The sequence below is a fragment of the Melozone crissalis genome, unplaced genomic scaffold (genome assembly GCF_028551555.1).
Source record: "Melozone crissalis strain CALT ecotype California unplaced genomic scaffold, PUWL_Pcris_2 ptg000114l_1, whole genome shotgun sequence".
Lineage (NCBI taxonomy): Eukaryota > Metazoa > Chordata > Aves > Passeriformes > Passerellidae > Melozone > Melozone crissalis.
The window spans coordinates 4,996,913-5,007,669 of record NW_026535891.1 but is presented as its reverse complement, the minus strand read 5'-3'; the positions used below and the strand labels follow the sequence as shown (position 1 = coordinate 5,007,669).

General features: G+C 52.8%; 1 pseudogene; it reads left to right on the top strand.

Annotated features, from left to right (window-relative positions):
• The first annotated feature begins 4,852 nt into the window (after positions 1-4,852).
• On the top strand, positions 4,853-7,615 carry LOC128948193 (translocon-associated protein subunit beta-like; annotated as a pseudogene).
• The last annotated feature ends 3,142 nt before the right edge of the window (positions 7,616-10,757 follow it).

Below are 10,757 nucleotides of genomic sequence, written 5' to 3'. Positions count from 1 at the left end.
GACCAGTGAAATACATAGATGGTAGCTCTCCTTCATGGCTTCCCTTGACAGTCATTTTAGCATTCCTTCAGGCTGCTCTGGGCTGCTTCACCAAGCTTCAGATTCTTCTCATGAGAGACAGATGAGATAAACAGGACCCTCCATCTGGTCTTCAAAAGATCCACATAATGCTCTGTGACATTCTACGCAGCCATCATACAGGGTGGCATGCAGACAGCGAGCGCACTCCTGCATTCCTGATCCCACCAGAAAAGCCTGTCATGCACATGAGAAGTCAATAGAGAAATTCTGGAATAAACTGGACATGACTGAGTTACACTGAGGGCAAAAGGAAGTGTCCATTCATTGCATGTGTTCCACTGAATTATCTAACTCTAGAAATAATTTGGGTCACAGCTATCATGACAGTGCTCAGTCCATCTCCCCAAGTAGGTGAACTTGAATTCAGGTGACTGGAACTAGAATCTACCAGCTTCTGTTCCCTCTATGATCTTTCTCTCAGTGATGTTTGCAATTAATCCATCTTTGTCTAAATGTCTATAGCCTAGAAATAAAGTATTATATACTAAAGTATATACTTTAATCAGAAAGAAAACAGGGAGATTTGGGAACACTGTGATTCTCAAGTGAAAGATTTTATATAAGTGGAGAAAAGACATACTGGTAAGCAATTATGTCCAAATGCACAGTTGCCAGTAGCTGCTAAAACCAAAATGTATGGACACAAATTAGAACTGTGATAGGTGATCTTTTGAGAAATCCTTGTACTGTTTTTTATCCAGTTGGAAACTGTCATGGGCTTGAAGCTTCATCTGGCTGCATGAACCCAAACCCCACCTGAAGATGCCCAACATTGCTTACATAAATTACTGAACATGCTGCTGTAGTATTTGAAAAGCCACAAATCTTGTCAATCAAATGAAGTTCTAATGAGTTTACTGACTCTCACTTCTAGTCATTTTCCAAAACACAAACTGTTTATTTCATCTCTCATTTTAGTCCCCAGACCTCTAAAAAGCCAAAACCGTTAAAGGCCCTAGCTGTTTTCACAGATGGCTCTGGGAACTCACACAAATCTGTCTCTACATGGAAAGACCCCACAACCCAACAATGCAACTCAGATATTGAACTGGTTCACGGGTCTCCCCAAATTGCTGAAGTCGCTGCAGTCATTAGGGCCTTCTTCAAATTCAAAGAACGGAGTGCTGAGCCTGCAGAGATGCTGAACACCTTTGTAGTCCCTCTCACCCTGAGCACGGGAGTCGTCCTGACACCGGGAGCGGGCCAAGAGAAGCGGCAGGTGTACCATCCGAAGCGGTCACCACGCCCTAAAGGCTCCCACGAGGACAGGACCCCCAGCTCTGCCCCCAGTGGACAAAGCTGTGCATATCCTCCTCCTCCTCCTCATCGCCCTGACCGAGACGACGGGAAGCTGCAGACCCATCCGAGCTGCCCAATCCTGAGCTGATCGCTTGAAATAAAGGCATCAAAAGGAGAAAAAGTCTCCTGCCCTGTTTATTTCACAGACCTTGGGGAAGGGACTTCTTTTTCTATGGAATATGGACTTCGTTAGCAACCACTTGCACTTGCAGATCATGTGGTGCCAGGAGAAATTTGCAAATTTTATTGGATTGCTCCAAAACTAAAGCTGTCAGCAACTAGGACACTGCAAGTCCTTAGAGCGCCAAATGCCAGCTCTTATCTGGTACACAGACCCTGGTGAAATGACTTCATTTTCCACTGGAAAATGGTCTCTGTTTGTTGCCAGTCGCCCTGGCAGATAATGGGGTGCCAAGCTAGAAATTTGCAAACATTACTAGATTTCTCCAAAACTAAAGCTGCCAGCAACCAGGACCCTGCAAGTCCTTAGAGCCCCAAACACCACCTCTTATCTGACCCCCAGACCCTGGGGAAATGACTTCTTTTTCCCATGGAAAATGGCCTCCGTTTGTGAATGCTTGCACTGGCTGATAGTGGAGTGCCAACCTTAAAATTTGCTAACTTTTCTGGATTTCTCCAAAATTAAAGCTTACAGGAACTAGGAGCAAGCATTTCCTTAGAGCCCCACATGCTACCTTTGAAGTGATATCTAGACCCTGGGGAAATGACTTTTTCCCAGAAGTAAAATGGCCTCTGTTTGTGACCACTCACACTGGCTGGTACCGGGCTGCAAGGTGAAAAATTTCACAAACTTTGCTGGATTTCTGCAAAACTAAAATTAGAGGGCAGACAGAATTAAGGGAATAGAAATTTATATATTTCTCGAAGGGTCTTCACGTACATTAAGGGCAGATGAAGCCTCCCCAAGGGGCTACATCTAAAATTGAGGACAGCCAAAAACTTTTCAACAGATATAAGTTTGGTGTATTTATATATCAGTGATTAATCCTCCAAATACAGGTTCAGGTAATGAAGTCATATACCCCCAGTTCCACATGTGAGGAGCAAAATCTGTACAGAGGAGGATCCTGAGGCCTTTCTCCCACTTGAGGTAATCTGCTTGATCGATACGGGCACAGGGGAACTCTCGGGGATTCCTGCAGGGCTGCAAACACCAAAAGGTTTCTTATGCTGCTGGCTTTGCACTAGGGACGTTGGGACATGTCTTGTTCCGCGACAGCAGAAGACTGCAGACTGTCTTCGGGCAGCGAGTCAAGCAGGGAGTACTGACTGCAGGAAAGGAGACCCTGGGGTTCTATGCACCTGATTCTTGGGGAATTTAGCCCTACTCCTTCTCCTTCACTCCTTCCTCACTACACATTCCCCGCGGACCTGGGCAGGCTGCTCGCGTGGCCAGAGCTACTTGTCGTGCCGAGATACATCTGCTGCTCTTCTACAGAGCCTTCCCACGACCGCCCGGCCCAGCGCAGCACGGCGCGCCGCCCGCCACTACTTCCGCCCCCGCGGGCAATGGGCAGCGCAGGAAACGTGCCCTGCGCAGGCGCGGAGTCCCTTCGTGTTCACGAGCCTTGACTCCATTTCCCAGGGGGCATAGGGCTTTCCTGTGTCGCGGTTCGTGTGCGTTATTTCCGCCGCGGTTGCGCTGATTCGTCTTTGCAGCGTTGGCGGCGGGAGAGATGATGAGGGGCGGGAGGCTCGGGGCAGCTGGAGTCTGTGTCCTCGGTCCTCGGGACGAGTCAGTAGGAGAGGATCGCTCGTGAGCTCTGAGGGGCCAGGAAGGACCGGCCGGTTTCTGGAGCTGGAACGTCAGAGCCGGGGTCTTCCGCGGGCAGTGTGGGTGAAACCCGACGATTTCCTGTTGGGAGGTGTCCTTGAGCCCCTCTGGGCCCCTGGGCTTCGTGAGTGGGCAGGAGCAACCTGGGCTGCATGCGCTGCTGTGCGGCTGCAGCAGGGCACGACTGGGGGGAAGGAAGGGGCTTCTGGCACCCGCGCTGGGACGGGCTGGGCAGGCGGGTCCGTGCCAAGCCCGGGAGGTTCAGCGAGGCCAAGGGCAGGTGTTGCACCTGCATTAGGGCAACCCAAAACACAAACAGGCTGGGGGAGAATGGATGGAGAGCAGCCCTGGGAAGGATGTGGGGGCATGGGACATTGACAAGAAGCTCAGCACGCTGTGGCAACTTGCATTGGGAACCCAGAAAGCCAACACTGTCCTGGGCACATCCCCAACAGCGTGGGCAGCGTGTGAGGGGGGCATTCTGCCCCTCTGCTCTGCTGAGACCCTGCCCTGCAGAGCTGCCTCCAGCTCTGGGCTCCCCAGCACAGGGAGGACAAGGAGCTGCTGCAGTGAGTCCAGGGGAGGCCACAGAGATGATCCAGGGGCTGCAGCCCCTCTGCTCTGGACACAGGCTGGGAGAGCTGGGGGTGTTGAGTCTGGAGAGGATTCCAGGGGGACCCTAGAGCCCCTTCCAGGGCCTACAGGGCTTCCAAGAGAGTTGGAGAGGGACTTTGGACAAGGGCCTGGAGTGACAAAACAAGCCTTCCCACTGCCAGAGGGCAGAGTTAGATGGGATATTGGGAAGAAATTGGTGCCTGTGAGGGAGGTGAGTCACTGGCACAAGTTGTCCAGAGAAGCTGTGGGTGCCCCATCCATGGAAGCGTCGAAGGCCAGGTTGGATGGGGCTTGGAGCGACCTGGGCTAGTGGAAGGTGTCCTTGCCCATGACAGGGGGATGCAATTGCATGGTCTTTACAGTCCTGTCCAATCCCAGCCACCCTGTGACTGTGGAAGGCAGAGGCCCTGATATTGAAGTAGTTTTTGCTTCACAATTTTTGCGTTCAAAAGCCCCATCAAGTGTACTCACTGGTCACATCTCTAGTGTTCCCGTTGTCTCCTTGTCCTCTCAGCAGAATGGCTGCAGAGGCAATGTGTTTGGATAAGTCAGACCACGTGGCCTGAAGCAGGGACATGTGCAGAGGATCATAAAAGCCACCGGAGGGAGTTGGTGGTTCTCAGTGGCTGGAAATAGGGAAGAATAATGTTGGAAGTGAGGAGCTGTGCTTTCTAAAAACTAATTCTGTTGTGTGAGACAGCACTGGAAAGTTGCCAGGCTTTCCAAGGGCAATTAACTGTTAGTTGCTAAAACTGATGAAAGTAGTAACTGATGAAAGCTTTTGCTCTGGAAGTTACTAGAAGAGGCTTAGTGATTGGAAAGCTTTGCCCATTATTGAGATGTGCAGGGACAGGTCTTGGACTTGATGATCCTTTTGGGTGCCTTTCAACTCAGGATGTTTCATGATTCTGTCAAAGGGAGTGGTACTGGCAAGGCTTTGAAAGGGGACAAGACCGTGAACTTTTCTTCCATGGCTGTAGATTTGGGACAGTGCTGTGTCTCACAGGCAAGTGTTCAGAGATTTCAAATGATCAGTGACATTCCATTTCTTTGTGTTTCTAGATGAAGCTCCCGCTTCTTGCTGTGTTCGCTCTGGTGTCTGTGGCTCACTGTGAGGATGGTGCCAGGCTCCTGGCCTCCAAATCCCTGTTATACAGATATGCAGTGGAGGGCAAGGACTTGACTTTGCAGTACAGCATCTACAATGTTGGCTCCAGGTAAGCCCTGTCCAGGCTTCAGTACTGACCACGAGCAAATGTTCTCTGTGTGGCTGCAGGGTTGGCAAGGCAATTTCTGAGCTCCATGATGTACTATTGCTTTTTGCTCCCTCTAACTCTGAGCTTTCGAGCACTGCCTGAAGGATTGACCCTGAAATTTGCCTATTCCTTCCTCTTCCCTGCTTTCACCTCATGGCTGCTGAAGCTGTCAGTCCAGCATGATATAGTTCCTGTGGTGTCCTGTAACACTCTGTTCCCCACGCATGCAGCTCTCTTTCTTGGCTTTGTAAGCTGTTTTTCACATTTATTCTTTTTAATGAAAATTCCTTTTTGCTATCAGGATTAACTCAGGACCTGTCAAAGATAAAACAGAACTTCCACCATGCTGGTAAAAAGCGTCATTTGCAGAATGAAAAGCTGACTGAAAAAATGCAGAACACTATTAAAGGGCTTTGAGATTTTGGTTTTTGATATTTTTTTTTTAAGGCAGAATAATGCATACTGAGTGCAGTACTGCTAACAGAAGAATATATGGTGCTGTAATGTTGAATTGATACAACACTAATGAGATCCTCTAATTTTATATGTGGGATTTGGTTATTATTTAGGCCAGCATGTGTATCCATGGGATGGTATCTGAAGTTCAGCAAACAGCCAAATTGTGTTGTGGAAAAAATGGTGGTTTTCCTGTCCTTGTGTTTGTTCCTCTCAGCTTTGCCTTCCTTCCTCTGCAGTCTCCCTGTAAGATACCTCAACTTTCCTCCCTGTCTTCTACTGGTGACATTTTATCTCTGAAAAACCAATTCTTCGATTTGGTCAAGATGGAAGTGTGAGTGCACTTTGCTGCAGAGCCTATGAGCAGATGGCAAAGCTTAAGATTCCTGTCTCATCCCTCTCTTTGTTGTGTTCAGTGCTGCCCTAGATGTGGAGCTGTTGGATGATTCTTTCCCCCCAGAAGATTGTGGCATTGTCTCTGGCATGCTCAGCGTCAAGTGGGACAGAATTGCTCCATATCTTTTCATGTTTTGAAATTTCTTCCCACTCTCTTTCTTGCCCCTGAGTATCCTGCAGCTTCATCCTATCTTCATCTGCTGTCCCTGAAATTCCTTCCAGAGCCTGGACAGGGTGCCAGATCCAAACCCCCCTCTTCTGAATGGTGCAGTGTAAAAACAAAGTTCCTTGCAGACAGGACCAGGTCCCGGGGTAGTTCCTCTGCCTGTGGAGGAGCAGCTGGGTCAGCCTTGGGTGGGTCTGGCTGTCTATGACCACGAGCACTCAGATCTGTTAGCAGCACTGACTTGTTCACCTGGCTCCTGGTTGCTCGTTCACATCTCCTCACTTTTCTTCCTGAGCTGAAATATAACAGTATTCCTTAACGTCCAGCTCCCAGAGCCAGCAACGTGTCCCACACCGTGGTTCTACAGCCTCTAAAGGCTGGGTACTTCAACTTCACCTCTGCCACCATCACGTACCTGGCACAGGAGGGTGCCCAGGTGGTGGTAAGTGGCTGATTTATGGGAGCCCTGCAGACACACCTGACCGTGCTCCCAGAGCTGCATGGTGGAGGTGATGCATGTCTGTGTTGCTCTCACCCTGGCCAGTTCTGGAGCGAGCAGGAAAGGTGGCAAAGCCTGTCTTTTCCATGCCTTTTCCAGGTTGGCTTCACCAGTGCTCCTGGGCAGGGAGGAATCCTGGCCTAGCGTGACTTCAACAGGAGGTTCTCACCTCACTTTGTGAGTACCTTTCAATTGACAGTGGAAAAGTGCATCACAGCAGCTGCAGCCCAGTGTGGTGGCTTCCTGCTTGCACATCATGTCTGTGGCTTGCCCTGCAGTCACCTGGAGAGCTCCAGAGGGAGCTCTCTGGAGTTAGTTCCTGTCAGTTCTCCAGAGAACTGTCACAGAAGCAGCTTAGTTTCCATCCCAGCTCCCTCTGGGAAGGAGCTGCACTGTGGCATTTGAGGCAGAAAATCTGAGAGTAGACTCTTAGAATCTCCTAGGCTGGAAGGGACCCACAAGGATTGTGGAGTCCAACTCCTGGCCCTGCAGAGACAATCCCAGGAATCCCAACCATGTGCCTGTCAGCCCTATCCAAACTCCTTGAGCTCGTGTCAAGCTCGGTGCTGTGACCACTTTCCTGGGGAGCCTCTTGCAGTGCCTGGGAGAGCATCCTCTGGGAGAAAGAGCCTTTTCTGAATATCCAGCCTTTAATGCTGCCTGTCCTGACACAGCTGTGGGTGCTCCCTTGGGTCCTGTCATGGTCACTGAGGGCAGTGGTCAGTGCCTGCCCCTCTGCTTCCCCATGTGAGGAAGCTGCAGAGAGTGTGAGGTCTCTCCTGTCTCTCCTCCTCTGACCTCATTGCTTTAAGACTCCCCTGGCCTGGATTGTTTTGACTTTTCTCTTAACAATTTCTCCCTCTAGCTGAATTGGGCGGCATTTGGCGTGATGACCCTGCCCTCCATCGGAATCCCTCTGCTGCTCTGGTACTCGAGCAAGAGGAAGTATGACACCCCCAAGAGCAAAAAGAACTGAGCAGAGTCCAATGCTAGCAGCAGCAGCCCAGAGCTCGAGAAAGGACACCCCCGAACCTCCAAGAAGAGCAGCTGGGTCGGGATGGCCCGTCCCCCGCGAGGTGCTGCCTGCATCGTGCTTCAGCCCTCTGGGCAAAGGATTCAGTGGCTGCAGCAGCAGCTGTGAGGTGTCCTCTGTGTTTGAATGGAGAAACAAGCAAACAGAAAAAAGAACAACCAGAAGTCCCAAACTGCCTTGTCCCAACCCCTTTGAAGACAGAACCTCTCTCTCCTCTGCAGCTGCAGCAATCCGAGCAGCGAAGCATGTTAGTGCCCAGAGGGGCCTGTCTGTGGGGCTCTGCCCCCTGTGCTGCCTCCAGCACCCATTTGCCTGCTGCAGTTTTCAGGGTCCCCTCCAGGTGCTGCCTGCCCTGTGGGACAGATATTGCTCTGGTGACACCACAAACCTGATTTGATAGAGGATGTCACAGCTGCTGCTTTTTCCTGTTGATACTGTTCTCTGACCCACCAGCCTGCCCAGGTCCATGGAGGGCTTGTAAAGCCATGAGGGTGGAGTGCAGGGAGGAGGATCAGGGTTAAGTTCCAGAAGAATCAGGTGCGCAGGTTGGGAAACTCTCCCTGCACTGGGAGAGTTAACTACTCTGCTTAACTACACCCACCCACAGCCCCATCCACATGACAGGCTCCAGCTTTCAGTGGATCAGGACATGTTCTCTGCCATCAGGTCTTTTCCTGTGCCATTCTCTGACCCTCTGTCCCTTTGGATGACACTGAACCACCTGGGACACAAAATGGCCATTGGTGGCTGAGGAGGGCTAAGGGCCCTGCTAAGAGGGGACACTGGAGCCTGGGGCATGGGCTCAGTTGGTTCCAGGAGCACCTGGATCCATCATTCCCAGTCTGCAGGAGGGGACTTTGCTGAGGCACAGAGCCGGGGTGGGGAGCTGAACCACAGCAGCCTCACCAAGCCTTGCTGTGTCTTGAGCCACTGCAAGGCCTTGGGGGGCTCTCCCTTCTTATTTTCCATAATTCCCAGGCCTGGTGGACATGCAGTATTGTCCCTCAGATTCTTGTGGCTGTGTCAGGGGTCTTCCCACTGCAAGACTGAAGACCTCATGTTTGCGGAGAACCCTTTTGGAATTCTTCTGCCAGTCCTGGCAGCACAGTGTCACCGTGTCCCCCTCCAGCAGTGCCTGTACCAGCCTCTGCAGCACCAGCCAGTCTGAGGGACATGGGACCTGTCACACCTGATGTGACCAGTGACCACCCATTGGATAGCATCCAGCACATGGATGCTCTGAGATGTCCCCAGAGCAGGGGACAGGCTCTGGTCACACCAGGGGGGTGACCCATGAAGCTGAGCCTACCCAGAACCCTCGGCATCCCCACAGGTGCCAGGCTGGGGACACAAATGCCCCTCACCATGTGAGACTCACGGGGAGGCTGACCACTGCCAGGTCTGTCACACATGTAGGTGTCACTCTCAGTGACAGTGAAGTTGTCATGTCCCTCCTGCCCCCAGCACTACCCGTCCTTGTACCAGGTGGTGGCACCAGTGAGCCCTGGCAGGTCAGTGTCACCCGGTCCCACAGCACTGGCCTCCAGGGAGGCTCCACGAGGAGCTGGGTGGTCTGCCTGCCTGTGGGTGACAGGGGACACCAGCCTGTCAGGGTCAGCGTGGGGCTGGGGACAGCGGGATGGGGACATGGCATCCCCTGAGGACTCACCAGCGAGGCTGAGGGTCTGGGCTGGAAGGGAGAAGGGACAGGGCTGGGTGGGGGTGGCACTGTGGGTACAGAGGCAGAAGGGCATGGAGGGTGGTGGCTGTCCACAATCTGTCCTTGTGTGGCACGGACCCCTCGGAGACAGGGACACTGTGGCCACCCCATAGTGAGACAGGGCACGGGGACGCTGTGGACACCCCCAAAATGGGGACACCATGACCACGCCGTACTGTCACAGGTCACCCCCACCAGCCCCCTGATGCCACCCCGAATCCCTGTCCCACCATTAATGTCCTCACCTTCCTGCCCCTATGACCCCAGTCACCTCACGCACAGGCTCTGCTGGCATTGGGGACTTAAGGGAACCCTGCAGTCCCCCTGTGCCAACTCCCCTCCCTATCCCAGGGGGGCGAAGCCCATGCCCAGGGTTCTCACCCCACAGGAGCAGCACCACCTTCCCGACCATCCCGGTGTCCCCAGCCATGTGGACTGGCTGTCACTCGCTGCTGTGGCCACTGCTCCACTGGCTCTTCAGATGAAGAGGAAGGAAGCAAGGTCACCTCTTTGTCCCCACATGTAGGTGGCCCTTGGTGAGGGCAGGGTGGGGACCTTGTCGGACATGGGGTGATGGTGGTACATGGTGGAGACATGGTGTTGCCTGAATTTGGAGGCTGAGGTGGTGTGGGGAGCCAGCGATGGGTGTCCAGGGGAATGGGGTACCCAGGGATGGGGGTCCCAAGGGTTGGGTGGACTCAGACATGGGGATGAGGGTCCCAGAACAACGTGACCTCCAGGGATTTCTGATCATGGGGTGGGGGCTGAGGGATGGAGATGCCAGGGGAAAGGATGGACCCCTGTGAGAATGGGGGTCCTGGGGGAATCAAGGGAAGGGGTGTCCCAGGGTCTGGAATTACCAGGATGGGGTTCCTTGGGAATGGATATCCTGAGGAATTGCAGTCCAGGATTGGGGGCCCCAGGGAAGGGGAGACAGAAGGAAATGAGGTTCCATGGTTGGGTTCCCAGGGGAATGGGGATACCAGGGATGGGCAGTGGCTGGGTGGGCCCATGGGTCACAGCTTCTTCCCTGGGTGCCTCAGATTTTGGGCATGACCCAGGGCCTAGCATTGCCTCCCTGGGGTGCTTGTTTCCTGTGCATGCATCACATGGGGGTTCTGGGTAGCTCTGCCTCTGTGCCCTCTCCTGCCCTTTTCTTCTCTTTCTTTCTCTTTTTTAATTTTTCCTCATTTTTGTGCTATGTTCCCTCACCCCCAGTTCCTGGCTCAGCAATCCCGGGGAGCACCTGAGCAGGGAACAGGCTGGGGGGATGCAGGGGAGGGGGAAAATGGGGAGAGGTGGTGCAGAGAAGAGTGGGGAGGCCATGGGGGATGGACGTGTTTGGCTGTGCCCTCTCAACAATTTCTTTTTCCTGGACAAGAAGGAAGAGGCTGTGCTGAGAGTAAGATGGGAAAGGGGTGCAGACTCTGTCCTGGGAGGC